This window comes from Camelus dromedarius, chromosome 2 (assembly GCF_036321535.1).
Source record: "Camelus dromedarius isolate mCamDro1 chromosome 2, mCamDro1.pat, whole genome shotgun sequence".
Taxonomy (NCBI): Eukaryota; Metazoa; Chordata; class Mammalia; order Artiodactyla; family Camelidae; genus Camelus; species Camelus dromedarius.
Window position 1 is genome coordinate 114,786,674 of NC_087437.1, and position 16,841 is coordinate 114,803,514.

General features: G+C 45.9%; 1 long non-coding RNA gene across 1 annotated transcript; it reads left to right on the forward strand.

Annotated features, from left to right (window-relative positions):
• The first annotated feature begins 5,154 nt into the window (after window positions 1-5,154).
• LOC116155249 (uncharacterized) lies at window positions 5,155-9,512 on the forward strand. Its single transcript, XR_004139124.2, has 2 exons — window positions 5,155-5,586; window positions 6,566-9,512. It is a non-coding gene; the product is annotated as an uncharacterized LOC116155249 (long non-coding RNA).
• The last annotated feature ends 7,329 nt before the right edge of the window (window positions 9,513-16,841 follow it).

The window sequence follows — 16,841 nt, forward strand, 5'->3', positions numbered from 1 at the left end:
TCCCCAGCCACACTCGGTGGAGGGGGGTCAGTTGGGGGGGGAGCACACCTTCAGCAGGAGCAGGTTTATAGGCACAGCTGCTTGTTTATCAGCTGTCACCTTGGCTGTAAATTATAGAATCAGTAATAAAAGCGCAGGTGATATCAGCTCAGTGTCCTGACCTGAAGCCCCCCCGCTTCTATCTGGGTAGCTACTGGGGAGGCCTGGGATGGGAGCCTGGCCTGAGGGTCGGGCAGTATTCCTTACCAGCAGTCGCTGTGCATAGAAACTTCCTTGCCATCCCGGGTCTCTAGTTGGATGGGGTTTTGTTTGTTTTTTTGCGCGGCATCGCCAGGTGTCTCAGCATCTCTGCTGCCAGGTATGAATTCCTGCTGCTCGGTAGGGAGGACCGTGCGGAGATTGTGATGCGCGTTCGCTGGCGTCTGGGAGTGGGACAGTGGGGCTGCTGTGGCCCTGGCTGCGCATTGGCAGGAGGAAGGCAGAGGTGGAGGCTCTGCTCCACGCCGGGGGCACCGGGGCAGTTGGGGGCAGGGATGTGGTGCCTCAGGGCCCATGGTGGGTGACCAGGCCCGAGCCATTGGGAAAGGGGCCTCCTCAGGCGGGGTGTCCGCCACGGCAAGAGCCCTCCTGGGGAAAGACAGAAGGCGAGCAGGAGGGTAAGTCGATCCAGTCCTCCTTACTCATTTTTGTTCCGCTGTGGCCACCTCTGTTGTCCTTGCTGACAGTGCTCACTCCTGCGTTTTAATGGTGGTGTTGACCCTTCTTACCGAAATAATTATCAGTAGCCATTTAAATAGCGTAGGTCCCGAGTCCTTGTGGGGAGAATGCACTGGCCCACCCCCCTTTCCCAAGTGAACTCCCCACTTCTCCTGCCTCTTCCCTTTTGTGTTATTTTGCTCTATTTCAGTCTCAGCTCCCTGTCATCTGGGGTGGGGGGGGCAGTGTGTGTGTCTAACAGAGAGACAGGACCTTGGACAAACTTCTTCATCTGAAGAAGTTTCTTCACAGCTCTAAACACGTCAACTTCGCCTACTCTGTCAGAGGGCAGGGGTAAGAGAAAGGAAAGAGGACAGAAGGCAGAAACAGAATTAAATGGCTGGAGGGTAAACCAGGTCCCACACCTTCCCACATAGTGAGGGGACAGGCACCTGTGCGCACACGCACTCTCATGGCCACTAGAGGTCACTGTCCCCACTGGATCTGCCCAGTGGTAGGGCTGCCTCAGCTTGGAGTCTCTGCTGCTGGCTTTGCCCCACCTCCCCCGAGAGGTCCACGTCCCTGTCAGGCTTGCACAGTAGCCTTGAATGCTGGCTCCGCCCCCAGTGGCCAGACATAGAGGGGGCATCATTGAACACATGAGGGTGGGAGGGGATTGTGAAAGTAGCACAAGTCCTCATCCGTTCACTAGTTCACCTGTTTATCATCATTCAAGAAATGTTTATCAAGGGGGAGGGAATAGCTTAAGTGGTAGAGCGCATGCTTAGCACACACAAGGTCCTGGGTTCAATCCCCAGTACTTCCTCTAAAAAATAAATCAGTAAACCTAAATACCTTCCCCACTCAAAAAGGAAAAAGAAATGTTTGTCAAACACGTGGGTCCCGGAGGAAACGTCAGGGAACAAAACAGACAAAGCTCTCTGCCCTCCTGGAACTTGCATTCTGGTTAGGGGAGACCCACAATAAGACTGGTAAACACACGTTAGAAGATGACTGTGGAAGAAAACAAGGTGTGGGGTGTTGGGAGAGCTGGTGGTGACTAGGTTGCAGCTTCAAATGGGAAGGGCCTCTCTGAGGAGCCGCAGCAGAACACAGGAGAGGGCGAAGAGGAAAGTGGTCAGATCAGCGGTCCTCGGTTTTCCCAGAAGCAAGGCATCCTCAGCTCCCATCGGATGCATTCTATGTGCAGGCTGGGTGTCTAGGGGTCCCGGGACTTGGGCTGCTCCTGAGTCGGGGGCGTGAGGACAGCCTGCAGCCCTGCTGGTGTGGAGCCCCACCGTGACTGGAGCTGCCCCCACCCCAGCTGCCCAGCCTCCCGTGTCTCCTCTTCTCACCTCTGGGGGTGGGCCTGACCCCTGCCTGGGCATTCTCTCTGGGGATGCAGGTGGATGGTCCAGACCAGGCTGAGGTGGACCACTGCAGCCACTGTCACCAGGGCCAGGAGGTGCCCTGTCATATTCCAGGAAGAGTGAAATCTTTCAGGGGTGGAAATCTCTGGTCCAGCTCTTATCCCAGATCAGAGGCACAGGTCACCCAGCTGTTAACTCCACTTCCTGCTTCTAAACCAATTCTTCGGCGGAGAGAGAAAAGTGCTCTCACTAAGCTGGAGCCCTGACAGAAGTCCTGGTTTTCCCTCCAGGTTTGGCTCGGAAAGACGCTATGTAGCCACAAGCCCTGCCCTTTTACAAAGCTGAGCAACAGGCAGTAATGATGGCGGGGGTCCGCACGCTGCCTCTGCTCAGCGCCCAGAATGACCTGATGTCTCCTGACATAGAAGGTTACCTGGAGAGGCATTTCAAGTGTAAGGACACGTCTGAAACGGCTCCAGGTCCCTCTGCCCTTGGTCAGCACCCTCGGCCGGTGGGAGAAGTGCTGCCTGGCTGGAGCTCAGTCCCCGGGGCCGCGTTCCCCGACCCGCCGCCTCTCCCCGCGTCTCCTCCTGCCCGCGCACGCAGGGCCTGGCTGCGCACCCGGTCGCCAGCGGTGCTTTACCAGCAAAACAGAGTCCGTCCGAACCAACTCAAGGCTCGGCTCGTATGGGTGAGGGAGACGCCCAGCCAGGCGCACGCATTTTAAAAAATTCAGAGATTCAACGGGCAGTCAGCGTTAAGAACCACAGGTCGGAGATTTCTGAGATCTGGAAGATACATCAGCGAAGGGCGGTGGTTAGAATTCTTTGAGCTCCTTGATTTCATGAAGAACCTCCATATTCAACTACCCAAGAAGAGGCTGAGTCTTGAAGAAAACTTAGCCACCCAGCTCCAGGGTCACTCTGCTTCTAATCCAGAAGTTACAGGACTGAGTAGATGCTGTCATGGGAGCCCCGCACCCCGGTCAAATGACGCCCAGCCTCCGGAACGGGATTTAGGGAAGTGATGAATGTCAGCTCCTAATGGAGCGAGTTCTCCCCCGAGCCACTGGGGGGCGATATTGCTAGGCCTTTCGCTCCACTGTCAAATTTATTAACTAATTTCATGTATTTTTAATCCCGTCGTTATGGAAGTAGTATATTATCTATTACCATACATTTTTCATGTTTATTACTTTCCATATAATTAAATGCTATTTTGGTTTTTCCAGAGAGTTCTGTAAATCCTTGTCCTGTGCTGACTGACTCAGCACTCCAGGAGAACTTCACATACGTACAAGATAGATTTAAAAAGTATTTATGTTCAATGTAGCCAAAGGCATAATGGGTTTGAAGACACTCACCTCAAAAAAGTTTTTAAATTTTTAAACCAAAAAAAGAGTCTTAATGACATTTTTCTACACTTTCAACAAATGTCATATCTGCTATACCTCACAGCTCTACAAAGATCTGTGCACGAAGATTTGTTGCAGTATTTCGAAATGGAAGGCAAGAGTGGCAATCAGCTAAGTGCCTACCGAAAGGAGATGAATTAAATCACAGCAGAGCTACACGACACGTAATGCAGCTGTTGGCTGGACCACGTGGACTGCTGTGGAAAGATGTTCAGTGTAAAAACCGAGGTGAAGTCTGATGTATTTATCACGCTCCCTGCGAACTGACAAGGGACTGACCCAAGAGGCTCCAGGACAAGCAGGCGCTGTGCTGGGACAGGAGGAGTGTTTATCTTCGGACCTTATCCCTGGGGGCAGAGCAGGAGGGGGGCCTTCTGCTTAGGACGTTCAAGGCCCTTCCAGTTTCAGCTTTCAATCCAGCACATAATAATTTTAGCCCCTATACCACATGCTGGTGTGTGGAAGGCTGGCAAGGGAGCTGTCCTTGATGGTGGCCGGGAAACTTAGGCCAGAAGCCAAATGAAGGTTCTCCCTCTGATGTGGCTGAGAGTTGGACTGGTCCCCGCCAGACGGAGCAGGTGGTCCTGAGGGGCAGCGGTGGTGAAGGCAGGGGCAGCGGGGGCGGTGGTGGAAGACCTGTTATTCAAAGCACGTCACATAGGCTGACGTGAGGGATGATATTTAAGCTGAGACTTGAAATATGAGGAGGGGTGGGCTGAAGAAACAGCCAGAAAGGCCTCAAGGTGGGAAAGCCTGGCCTGTTTCAGGAACAGGCAGACAGAAAGACAGACGGACACCCTCGTGGCTGGAGCTCTGTGAACCAGCTGGTGGATGGTGTGTGATTCAGGACAGGGGCTGTGGAAAGGAGCCTGAATGTGTTCAAAGTGCAAAGGGAAACCCTTGCAGTGACCCGCTCTCCCCTTTAGGAAGAGCCTCCTGGACGTGACGTGGAGAATGGATTGCACAGGGAACTGCAGGCAGGAGGCTACGGCGACAGTCCAGGTGGGTGATGGGCACAGGGTGGGATGGGGGGGCACACTTGAGCATTCTGGAGAGGATGATGATGACTGCAGGGGCTCCAACTCTACTGTAAATTACTGAGTTATTCACTGATGATGTGAAATTCTAAGACTGCACTGCCGGTAGACCTTAGAGATTTGAGTTTCAGATCTAGAAGAAGCCAGTCTCATGGTCTCCCTCATGTCTGTCCAATTTCCTAAGAGTTTCTTATCTCTTCTTCCAGGAAAAGTAGGGTCTGTGGCTCAGGAGGGGTGGGTGCCCACTCTGGCTGAACGAGGGGCAGGTGCTGAACTGGCTTCCAGGAAAACAGAGCCCGGGGATCAGGCCCCTGACTGCCACCCACAGTTTTGCTCCTGCAATTCAGCCTCCTCCCAGCTAGGGGTGCCACGCCCTGCTGCTTCATCTCCCTCAGCCTCAGCTTGGACCCTTCCGGTGACAGGCAGCTCACCACAGTGTAGAGACGCCTGCTCCATTTCCGCTCAGCCTAGGTCGACAGTTCTCCCAGCTATGGAGTCAAACCTGGCCCTTTTTAGGCCCATCAGAGCAGCCTGCACCCTCTTTCCACTATTTCCCAGAACACCACCTCCTCGTTTGGGGCTCTCTTTTCCAGGCTAACCACGTTTCAGGAAGAGTAGGACCTCCTAATGTGTAAGTTGCCAAACCGCCACTCTGCCCTGGGGAGTGGAAACCGCGTCAGCAGAGGAGGAAATGACAGCTTTGTGGAGCAGCCTGGCCTGAGTGACAAAACCGGGTCTGTCTGGTCCCGGCTCTGGCCATGAGTCACTGGCTATTTTTACTTCTAAGGCTGGAGCTTCAGCTTAATCGGGGGCTCCTGTTTCCTGGCTGATGAAGCAGATGGAAGGAACATGATCTGGCCACACAGAGGCCTCTGCAAAATGCAGGGTGCCTGGGGCGCTGGGGGGACGCTGACGGCGAGCCCAGCGCGGCCAGGCGGACACCAGCTCCGTGTTCTGGGGCCTCACAGGCACCGTGTGGCCTTCGTCTTCATCTTCCTGTTGGTTTCTTGTGCTGATCTCTCAGCAGCGTGGGGAAGTGTGCAACCAGAGCTCTCTTTTCCAGTGCGAGGTGGGTTTTCATCTTGTGCTTAACTGAATGAGAAGGTTTAAAGTAGGCCCTTAGTGGAGACACCCGCAGATGCCACCTTTGGGCGGGAAATGGGTGTCTTTGGGCAGGAACCATTCAGGACTCAGCTCTGTGATGCTGGAGGCATCAGGACTGGTCATTCCTCACGGGGTCTCCTTTCTTTCTCTGGACGTGCCCACTTCAGACCTTAGTGCTGGCGGAATCTGCAGTGGAGGTCTTGGGGTGAGCTCTGCAGAGCCCAGAATGTTCTGTGAGGGCTGCAAACACACTGGGTGGGACCTCAAGGGGGAGATGGAGCCCACGGCCCTCTGCCTAGCTCCACCAGACAGCCCCTCCTGGCTGCTGGGGTGCATCTTCTGGGCTCCCCTTGGCAGAAAGGGGGCAGCTCCGGACCCAGAGAGCCGGCCTGGAGTCCCGGTGCATCCCTGCACAGCTGGGGCCGTGGACAAATTACGAGGCCTCGCTGCACCTTAGTTTCTCTTGGGAAACATGAAGGGTCCAGTAGCACTTTTCTCCTCAGTTCCGTAAGGATGAAATGAGATGGTGTGGGGCTTTCCACACAGTTGGTGCTCGTTGGGGGTCCGTGTTGGTGAGATAAAATTCATATTTTATGGCAAGACAAGAAAATTTAAACATAAAATTTTTCTGAGCTCGTTTGGGCCTCCTCCCTCCCCTTCAGTGTCTGTTGTGGATCTGTATTACCCAGACCTCCTTAGGGGATAACCTTCCTTCTTAATCTGGTAAGGGGTCACGATGACACACTACTGACTGTACGTGCAGACCTGGGCCGTGTAAACTGTCAATAATACATCATTTGAGGTATAACTCTTTGTCTCAAAACCTTATATAACTATGCTTTGACCTCTAATGAGCAGAAGACTCCTCAGTGCTTTCTAAAAGGCTGTCTCTCAGGTTATAATCCTCAGGTTGGCGTGAATAAAATTTTCCGTTTCTTTTTTAGATCAACCACTGATTAATTTTCCATCAACATCTGCATGATATTGGAGATACCCACCAGAGGACACTTGGAGCCTCCCCCACGTGGCAGTGGGTACCAGCCCAGGTCCACTGAGCCCCACTGGCTTCTTGGCACTCCTCAGGTGTCCTGGGGAGTTTTCCTATCCACACACCATTGCTTTAAGTGAAGAGCCCTCCAATTTCATTCTAGCTGTTTTATCTTAAGACTTAGCGTCTGCAGGGGCACAGGTATACGTCCTAGGCAGGGGCTTAGAGGGATTTGGGCGGGAAGCCCAGAGAAATATAGGTGGCTGGGCTTTTGTTAAATCTGGCTCAAATTGAAAAAAAAAAGTTGATATATGGTCTGAACAAAATTTTTGCTAGCAAAATTAAAGACTGAATTAATTCAGCTCTGAAGAACAAGGGACACGTGCTCCTTCCAGGCACAAGGTGTGCGCAGGTGACTGAGAACCTAGTGGAAGTGTCTGAGGCTCAATCCTTGTGATGTGGAGCGGTCCTACAGGTGAACCCCACTACAGCCATCAAGTAAGTACAGCTCTTCCGGGGCCACGTGATATAAAGACCGATCATCTTGTGCTCCGAGCGCCCACAGCTGTTTTAGACCATTGGAGGAAGAAACTGAGACACATAAAAGAGTCGAACTTGGGGAGTGGGACTCAGACGCAGCACACATCTGACCCACTACATTGTCCTCAGAAAGTGGTTCCAATCATGTTTCATATCTGAATCAGGCTACCAAATTGACAATGGGAAATTGTGCCTCAAAGGCCAAACAGCTTCTGGACACACGGACACCTATGGGAATACCGGCTGGGCTTATGTATGCTTGCAAGCAGTTAATTGGGAATTAAAGGAAATCCCACCCAGAAATGGCCAAGCTGGGGTGTCAGTCTCCTGGATCCCTGCCTGCAGGGTCTCCTGAAAACTAGAATGGCATTTATTTCAGTTGACATATGTATGCTGTAGATATGTGGTATTGCCAAAATTAATTTGTGAGAGAGCTCTACTTAATTGGACTAAATAAAATTAAGTATTTAAATAAGTACTCAGAAATATAAAAGAAACTAACCCAAATGAATTTTGGGACCATTTAATCTAGGATTAATTTTAATGAATGAAAACAAGTTTGTTGGTTTAATTAATACAGACATGTCTTTAGAGTCATCAACATTAAGTGTAATACTTTCATGTAGGTTTACAAGAAATCAAATAAGGTCTTATTATTCCTGTTACAAAATTTGTCAGCAAAAAATAACTTGATATGATGAAACTTTTAGGTAAATAAAATAGAGATAAATGAGAAGAGATTTTAGGAAACCTCTTTAGGAATAATTATGTTTGAGGAATGTCTATTCAAAATAGTCTCTGCAGATTTTGTTAACTTGAAACTATATAGTTTTGCTAAGTTAAAGTAAATAATGGGAATTCATTGACTATCCAGATCATTTCCAAATAAGATACTAGAACATTAGTTACTGAATGTAGGCTTCCTTTTACAGAGAAACTAAAGATATTTAGGACTATTAATAAATATGTTTGATGCCACACTAAGACATTTTCTGTTAAAAAAAAAAAAGCACATGTTTTCTAGAAACCATACGTAGTATTTAAAAAGTTTGCTTATCTATAGAATGCTAATATAAAAAACAGTTCATAATTACTTCCTTTTTAGTTTTTACTAGAAACTAAGGTTTTACAGTTAAAAATTCTAATTAAAATATGTAATTAAAACTACTAAAATTTAAGAAAGAAAACATCTTTGTATGCAAGAAAAAAGAAGGTATGAAGAATGGAAATGCAGTTTGTTAAGGGAAAATCAAGGAATTTTGTCCTAGAACTGGTTGTTTCTGGATGGAAAAGAAAATAAGGGACAAAATTATACGGATACAGAAAGGTATGGAAGATTTATGGAAAAGGCAACACTGGGAAAACAATTTTGTGCATGGCCAGGTTAGCACTGGATTGAATTAAGTAAATAAATTTTGTTATTAAGAGCAACTGATGTAAGACTGTTATTTTCTCTCTATTAAGAGAAAGTTTTCTTAGAATATTGAGCTGCTTTTGATAGCAGATCATGAGTTTCTTTGCCTTTTATCTATCGCAAACTTTGAAATCTTTTGTCATTTAGTTAAGTGCGTAAGTATTGTTCCACAGCGACTTATGACCCTATTTGACCAGGTGTTTTAAAATTTTGATATTTTGCACAAAAGTTCTTTTGACCTCTAGCTAACATTGGGATGCTTCAGAGGCAGCCCCTGAAGCATCTCAGAGAGAAGAATATTAAACTAATTAGGCTTTATTTAGTATGTTAAATTATAAGGGAAGCATTGTAAAATGAGTGGTGATAAACCTTCTTAGGCTATATTGTATGAGTAAATGTCATTAATATAAATGTTTTGGAAATTATATGGAATTTCTAAAAGTTGAAAATGTCCTGGTAAAATGTTATCAGTCAGAATTCTAGTAATTATCTTAAAATGTATGCCACAGCAATAATGAAGTTTCTTTATCTGTTGCATTGTAATCAGATCTTTAACTTTGCCTTTTTAAGTCTTCTGTCATTTACAGACAATTATTGTTCTACTCTGATGCTTTAGAAAAAAAAAAGCTTCATCTTAAAAAAGATTCCTAAAAAGGACTTTTTGACAAGTATAGGTTTCTGATAACTTTCAGATGATACTGCTGAAATGGGTAAGAAATTAAAGAATTCTAATGGAAAAACTGATGGCTTCATAAAACTTAAGAGAAAATTGAGGTGAAGAATTAGTCACATAGGACTGAGCAAACGGATGAATATGGTTATACTACATTTTTGTCTGAAATTCTGCTGGTTTTTAATCTGTGTTATCCAGATAGGGAAATTTTTCCCCTCAAATTAATTATGACTTACTGCAATTTGATAAATTATACCTTTGTAAGAAGAATTAAAACATTTGTCTTTTCTCTCTATCTGAACCCTCCAGAAATTGGACATTCTTAGGTTCTCAGTAGCTTTATCAGGTGAACAAGGAAGGCCACCTCCTAACAGGTGCAGGAATCTCGAAGTATTTCAGGGGCCTTGAAAAGAGAGAAGTTCACCCAAATCTGTAGATACTGCAGGTGGAATCTGCGACAAGCCCTGGATGTGGCTTTCCTGGCCTTGAGAGGTCCTTTAAAGATTCAATCTGAGATTCCTTAGAAAAAGTTCTAGCACAGCCAATTTCAAAGAGCCCATGTGGTCAGATTTTTAGGGCAATGAAATTATCCTGTATGATACTGTAGTGATGGCTACATTATCATTATACATTTGTCAAAGCCCACAGAATGTACAGCGTCAAGAGTGAGCCCTAATGTAAACTATGCACTTTGGTTGATAATAATATGTCCATGTTAGTTCACTGATTGTACCAAATATGCCACACTGATGAGGGATTTTTGAGGATAGGGGAGTATATATGTTTGGTTGGGGAGGGCTATGTGTGAACTTTGTGTATTTTCTGCTCAATTCTGCTATGAACCCGAAACTTCTCTAAAACATAAAGTCTATTAATAATAAAAGAAAAAAGACACACAAAAAGAACCCATGTGGTCAGTTAACCAGACTAAACAAAGTAGTCCTAATTTGGCTGTATCTGGTAGAAATTAGGGTAACTTTAGAGAGAAAACATTAATATTTCAGTGGATATTAAATTCTAGTTTTGATGTGACCAGCAAATTCATACTATACAAATAGCTCATACAACTCAATATCAAAAAACAAACAACCCGATCAAAAAATGGGCAGAAGACCTAAATAGACATTTCTTCAAAGAAGACATACAGATGGCCAACAGGAACACGGAAAGATGCTCAACATCACTAATTATAGGGAAATGCAAATCAAAACCACAATGAGGTTATCACCTCACACTAGTCAGAATGGTTCTCATGAAAAAGTTTACAAATAATAAATGCTGGAGAGGATGTGGAGAAAAGTGAGCCCTCCTACACTGTTGGTGTAATGTAAAATGTAAATTGGTGTAGCCACTATGGAGAACAGTATGGAGTTCTAAAAAACTAAAAATAGAACTGCCATATGATCCAGCAATTCCACTCCTGTATATATACCTGGAAAAAATAAAAACTCTAAATCAAAAAGTTACATGTACCTCAATGTTCATAGCAGCACTATTTACAATAGAGAAGACATGAAAGCAATCCAAGTGTCCATCAACAGATGATTGGCATAAGAAGATGTGCTACACACACACACACACACACACACAATGGAATATTACTCAGCCATAAAAAGAATGAAAATTTGCCATTTGCAGCAACATGGATGAAACTAGGGAATATTATGTTGAGCGAAATAAGTCAAAGAAAGACAAATACTATATTATCACTTATATGTGGAATCTAAAAAATAATACAAATGAATCTCTATACAAAACAAACAGACTCACAGACATAGAAGACTTATGGTTACCAAAGGAGGGTGGGGCACAAACTAGGAGTATGGAACTAACAGTTAGAAACTACTATACATAAAATAAATAAGCAACAAGGATTTACTGTATAGAGCAGGGGATTATACCCAATATCTTATAATAAACTATAATGGAATAAAATCCGCAAATAAAAAGGAACAACCCATAAAAAAGAATTACTATGCTGTACACTCAAAACTGACACAATGTCGTAAATCAACTGTACTTCAATTTTTAAAAGTATAAAATTCAAATTTAAATATTTAAATTTACCAAAAAAGAAAGATGATCATGTTAGATTTATTTTTTTTAATGAAATTTTTAAAATTCTAGTTTTGTTAATTGAGGTCTGTATTGACTGCCTGAGGCTCACTTCCCAGAAAGCTTCTTATTGTTATATCATTATAAAGTATAATTATTAAAATACACTCTAAGTTTGCTTCTGAAGCTCATCACAGTAATTTATCTTTGGATAAAGATCAGATGCCCCATGACCTGCAACCAGGAGATTATGAATACTGGTGAAGACGTCGGATAAAAGACTTTTCAGATACACTGGAAGGGACCATATCAGGCCTCCTCTCTTGAATGAACTGCAACTGCTGTCTCTGACACCCAGCTTCAACTAAGACCACCACTACCAGATCAGGATGAGAAGATGACGACATCGGAAGCAGACAGCTGACCCAAGATGCCAGGCCAGGCCTATGTACTAATTACTTTGACAATCGCTCACATTTTTGGTTATGAACCAAATATATTTCTTCCTGGGCCTCAATCATTTTCAAGTTTCAAAAATCAATCCAGCTGCTGGGTTTGTGCCCAATTACCTGTGTCTAGTCCTCCTAGGTTACCTTGGTGGATTTCTCATCTCCGACGTTCTAAGTGGATGGCCCTTAGAAAATTTATTTTAAAAGAAGGACGCTCTAGTGGCATGGAAGCTAATGTTACCGGCAATATCATTAAGTGGGACCCTCTTCCCTGGCCAGTTAATGACACCTGCTCTGAACATGGCCATAAATACTCCTTTTCATTAGATGTTAAGTACTGGGGAGCAAGCCTAATGGGAACCCGCGGATTTATGGAACAAATGTATGGCCTTGGCGCCTCCCTGTGGTTAGGAAGATGCACAACTGGTTTCCCTTGGGCTCAACAGCCTTAGAACAGCCGCTGGCAACCAGCCTTTAATTCGAGCACACTGAGTTTCTATTAGTTTTCCTGTAGTATGACTTTTGGGTGTGATATTTGTTAATTCATAACACACATTAAGAATAAAAATCCTGCCCAATGATCATCTTCCAGTTTAGGGGAAATATGAGGAAAATGGTTTGGTTTAAGAGGATCTTTTTTAAAACTTCACTAATTGACATTGTTACTCCTATCGTCAATTTTGATAACATCTGTTTTTCAGGGTATTATATACCTCGTAGCGGAATTGTTGGGTCATACGGCATATTGGGTTGAATTATGTCCCTCCAAAAAGGTATGTTGAAGTCCTAACCCCCAGTACCTCAGAACGTAATTTTTTTTAGAAATAGGATCTTTACAAAGATAATCAAGTTATTGGTCATTAGTGTGGGATTTTATCCAGTATGACTGTGTTCTTATAAAAAATGGAAATCTGGACACAGACAGGCATGCACAGAGAGGAGATGATGTAAAGACACAGGGAGGCAATGACCATCAAGGAGCCAAGAATGACACCTGGGGTGGGTGCTCCCTTACAGCCCGCAGACAGAACCAACCCGCAGACACCTTGACCTTGGACTTCCACCCCCCAGAACCAGGAGACAATACATTTCTGCTGTCTAAGTTGCCCTGTTTGTGGTACTTTGTTATGGCAGCCCTAAGAAGCCAATACATATGGTAATTCTATGTTTCTATGTTCCATGTCTCGCTTTTTGAAGAACTGTAATAACTGTTTCCCCCAGAGGCTGTGCATTTTACATTCTCACCAGCAATGTATGAAAGCTCTAATTTCTCCACAATTTCACCAACACTTATTTTCATTTTTTTAAAAAAGTTATAGCCTTCCTAGGAGGTGTGTAGTATTATCTCACTGTGGCCTTGACTTATGTTTCACTAATGATTAATGATGCTGAGTATCTTGTCATGTGCTCATCGGCCATCTGTGTATCTTCTCTTTCTCATTTTTAAATCCCCAATGCCTAGCGTAGTGTCTGATATACCCAATAAATATATTTTGAGTTATGAACAGATGGACATTCCTGGTCTTGAACTTCCCAGCTGCCTTTGTGAAGGGCATATGGTACCTGGGGAAGGTTACAGACACCCCATCCAGTGGCTTCTCAGCTCACGTACAATAAACAGAATTCCTTGCACAGCCTGCATGCTTGGCAACCACACTCCCCTCCGACCTGTTTCTTATCATTTCCCTCTTGCTTATCAAGATGACCATGAATTAGATTGTCCAAACCAGGGCACTTTGGGCAGATGTGCTGGGACAACAGGCATCACCTAGCATGGTCCCAGCACACCAGGATGTGAGGTCAGCCTGGTCATCACAGTTCAGCCATGCTGGCTTCCCATCTGCCCCTGAACACCCAGTTCTTTCCCTGCTGAGGGCCTTTGCACAGGCTGTGTCCTGTGCCTGGAGGCCCCTTCCTTGCTCTCCCCTTGTCTGGCTCTTTGCAGGACTTCAGGTCTTGGCTGCAACCTCTCCTCCTCAGGAGGTCCCCGCTGGCCTCTTTCTGGCTGAGACCCACCTGCCATTCTCTCTACTTCATGTTCGTTCTCTTCACAGCATTGGTCACAATGTATGATTACACACTCATTTGCTTGTCTGCTTTTGGTCCGCTTACTCTAGACTGTCAGCATTTCCCTTTTATTTGGAAAAGGAAAATAGAACCGACATGCTGTTTGGTGCCTGAGAAAAGCTAGACAGTGAATAAATAGCTGTTGAATGAATGAATGGTCCATGAGGGTAAGAAGGGCAGTGTCATATGACCATACAGACGGCAGCTGGGAAATGAGGAAAACCCGGCTGAAGAGCCCGGGCCTGTGCGGAGTGAGCTCAGAAGCTGGAAGACATTAGAACAGTGAGGGACTCTTGTCTCCCAAGCTGCTCTTTTAGCCAGAGAATTTGCTGGAATCGTCGTCAACATTGGTCACTTCTCTCCAAAAGCTATTATGAAAATGACATCTTTACTGTAGCTACTCACTCATTCACCCGCCTACCCACCTGCCAAGACCCAGCCACAGTTCCGACCAGTATCCCTCCCTCTCTCCCTCCCTCCCTCCATCCATCCATCCATCCGTGCACCATCTACCTGCAATATACCCTTCCGCTCACCCATTCCCTTACCACCACCCTACCCATGTCCCCGTCCCTGGTGCTTGGGCTTGGTCATGTGGCCCCTATTGGCTCTAAACATTGCCAGCAGGAACAGTGGTTTGCTTAGGTCAGTTCCCATTCAAGCATCCTAAGAGGAAGGTCACCTGCATTCAAAACACAGAGGGAAAAAAAAAAACAACACAGAGAAGACTCCTGCAGTTTCCTTCCAGACCTCGCTGATCTGGGGATGTAGGAAAGCTCAGGCCCAGTGGCAGGTCTGGTTCTTCCAAAGGTCAGTCTGTGGATCTGTCTGCCTGGACCCAGTGATTCTGTGCTTGACAATCTCCCATCTAGAGGCCGAGATGTAGGGCATCCTAAGGGGCCCTCGGAGCTGCTCCCTGTCCCTCCAACCCCCTTCCTTTTCTCCTTGCCCCCGGAGGATGAAATAGGAAGGGTTGCAGCCAGAGAATGTTGGGAGTTGGCCAGGACTTTGGAGTTGCTCTGTCGGAGCCTCATTTACAGAGGAGGAAACCTGAGCCCCAGCATCTTAATGTCCACGGGAGTCAGGAGCTACTGTTACCAGCATCCAGCCCGAAATGTGGGGGACTCTGCCAGGGAGAAGCACAGCCTCAAAGGGGACACATTCTGTTGCCTGTGGGGCTTTCCCTTCCCTTACCCCACGCCCAAACTGGAGACTGCACCTGCACTCGGGCCCTGCAGCTGGGAGCAAACAGAGTTATTTTTATTTTCTCTGTGTCTTAAACACAAGGATGACCTCTGCTGAGTAAGTCCCAGTGATGCTGTCCGGGGTTTTAACTCACACTGGCACATCTTATACCTAGGTAGCTCCTTCTGGAAGAACCAAGATCAAACGGAAGCCAAAGTTCTGGTTCAGGAGAGAGAGGTTTCCAAGAATTAGCCAGATGGTTGTAGAGCCCGACAAGCCGCAGGCACAGGGAGCGATATATAACCCAGGCTCTCCCTGCCCGCGGCCTCCCCGCCTATCACTGACACCTTCTAGGCTATCCTGCTGAGACTTGCGTCTGCACCGAAGCATCCTGCAGAGGGCTGGGGCTGCTGAATGTTACTCCTCTTACCAGACAGACTCAGGCTGTTTCCCCAATTCAAAAGCACACCTCAAAAGAGAGATTGCTTTATCTGCTCCCTGGCAAGTACATTTCCTGCCCCGCGGCCAACAAGTCCCCCATATCCTGCTATGGACTCAGCCTTTCACAGACTTATTGATTTAGTCCATTTAGAAAAAAATGTACCTTTGGAGATAAAAAGTAGGGTAAAGAAAGGAAATTACTGTGGAAATGCAAAAAAAACCCAAAAGGTGGTGGCCGGCATGTGTTAAAAGTCAATGGAATGCCTAGTTGAAAGGCTCTTTTTTTGTTCCCTTGTAACAGGTCCAAGGGATTGACTGAGACCTCCCCTCCCACTCAGTGGTGCTAATGCTCAGTGGAAAAAGTGCTTTTACAAATGGGCCCCATTGACAACGACATTCTGAAACACGAAACGCTGCAGCTGCCCCACCGGGTGCCTGGAAGTGCTTATTTATGAGCTTCATAACCAGTTACAGTTGGGGTTGCTCCTGCATAGTCTGTCATTGGCCCCCCGTTTTCCAACCTGGGGATCAGAGATGGTATCAACTGTTGGACGGTTGGACAGCTCTCAGATTAATGAATTTTCTTTCTCTCCTTTTAAAAAAATCACTCTGCAGCAGACTGGCATTCAGAAAGATGAAGGAAATGGGAGAGGATCCTATGGTTTGCTGGGCTTTGGGGACATTGTTTGCAGCTAACTGACTGTTTGCAGATGATTTCCAATTTAGGAGGAGCCAGAAGTCAGACCAGGAATGCAGGAACACAAGGATGGCTAATATCGGTCTCCTGGACAAATAACTCATCAAGTAAACTTCAAATTGTGGCTTTGAAAAGGGCAACTTACTATATATATTTGAGTATCAGATAGTTGAAGGATTTAAACATAAAAAGCAACTATGTCATGTATGCTGCCTCAGCTCACAAGGAGGCTGCACAACTCCAGTGTCGCATCTGTGTTCCAGGTATTGATGAAAAGCTGCTAAAATGACTTTCTGGAAGCCTTAGCAACTTCCACTTATATTTAATTGGCCTAAATCTAGATGTAAAGGAGGCTAGGAAATATAAATATGTTTATCTAGACACATTGCTACCCTCAAACAAAATTCTGTTACTAAGAAAAAAATAGTAGAAATGGTAACAGGTCCACAACTAGTAGCATCATCCTTCTCAGCGTCTTACTGTCTAATTGTTGTAAAAAGATGGAAACAAGAATGACACTAGGTTCTAGGACTGGCGGACTGAGGCCAAAGATACAGTGTGCTGAGATGAGGGACGCCTGGGGTTTGGGGAGCAACGCTTCTCTTCCAGTTGTGTTGTTTGAGATGCCTGTGAGACGCCCGAGTGGAGAAATCAAGGAGGCTGTGCGATGTGCATGTCTGGCGCTCTGGGGAGATACAGAATTGAGAAAAA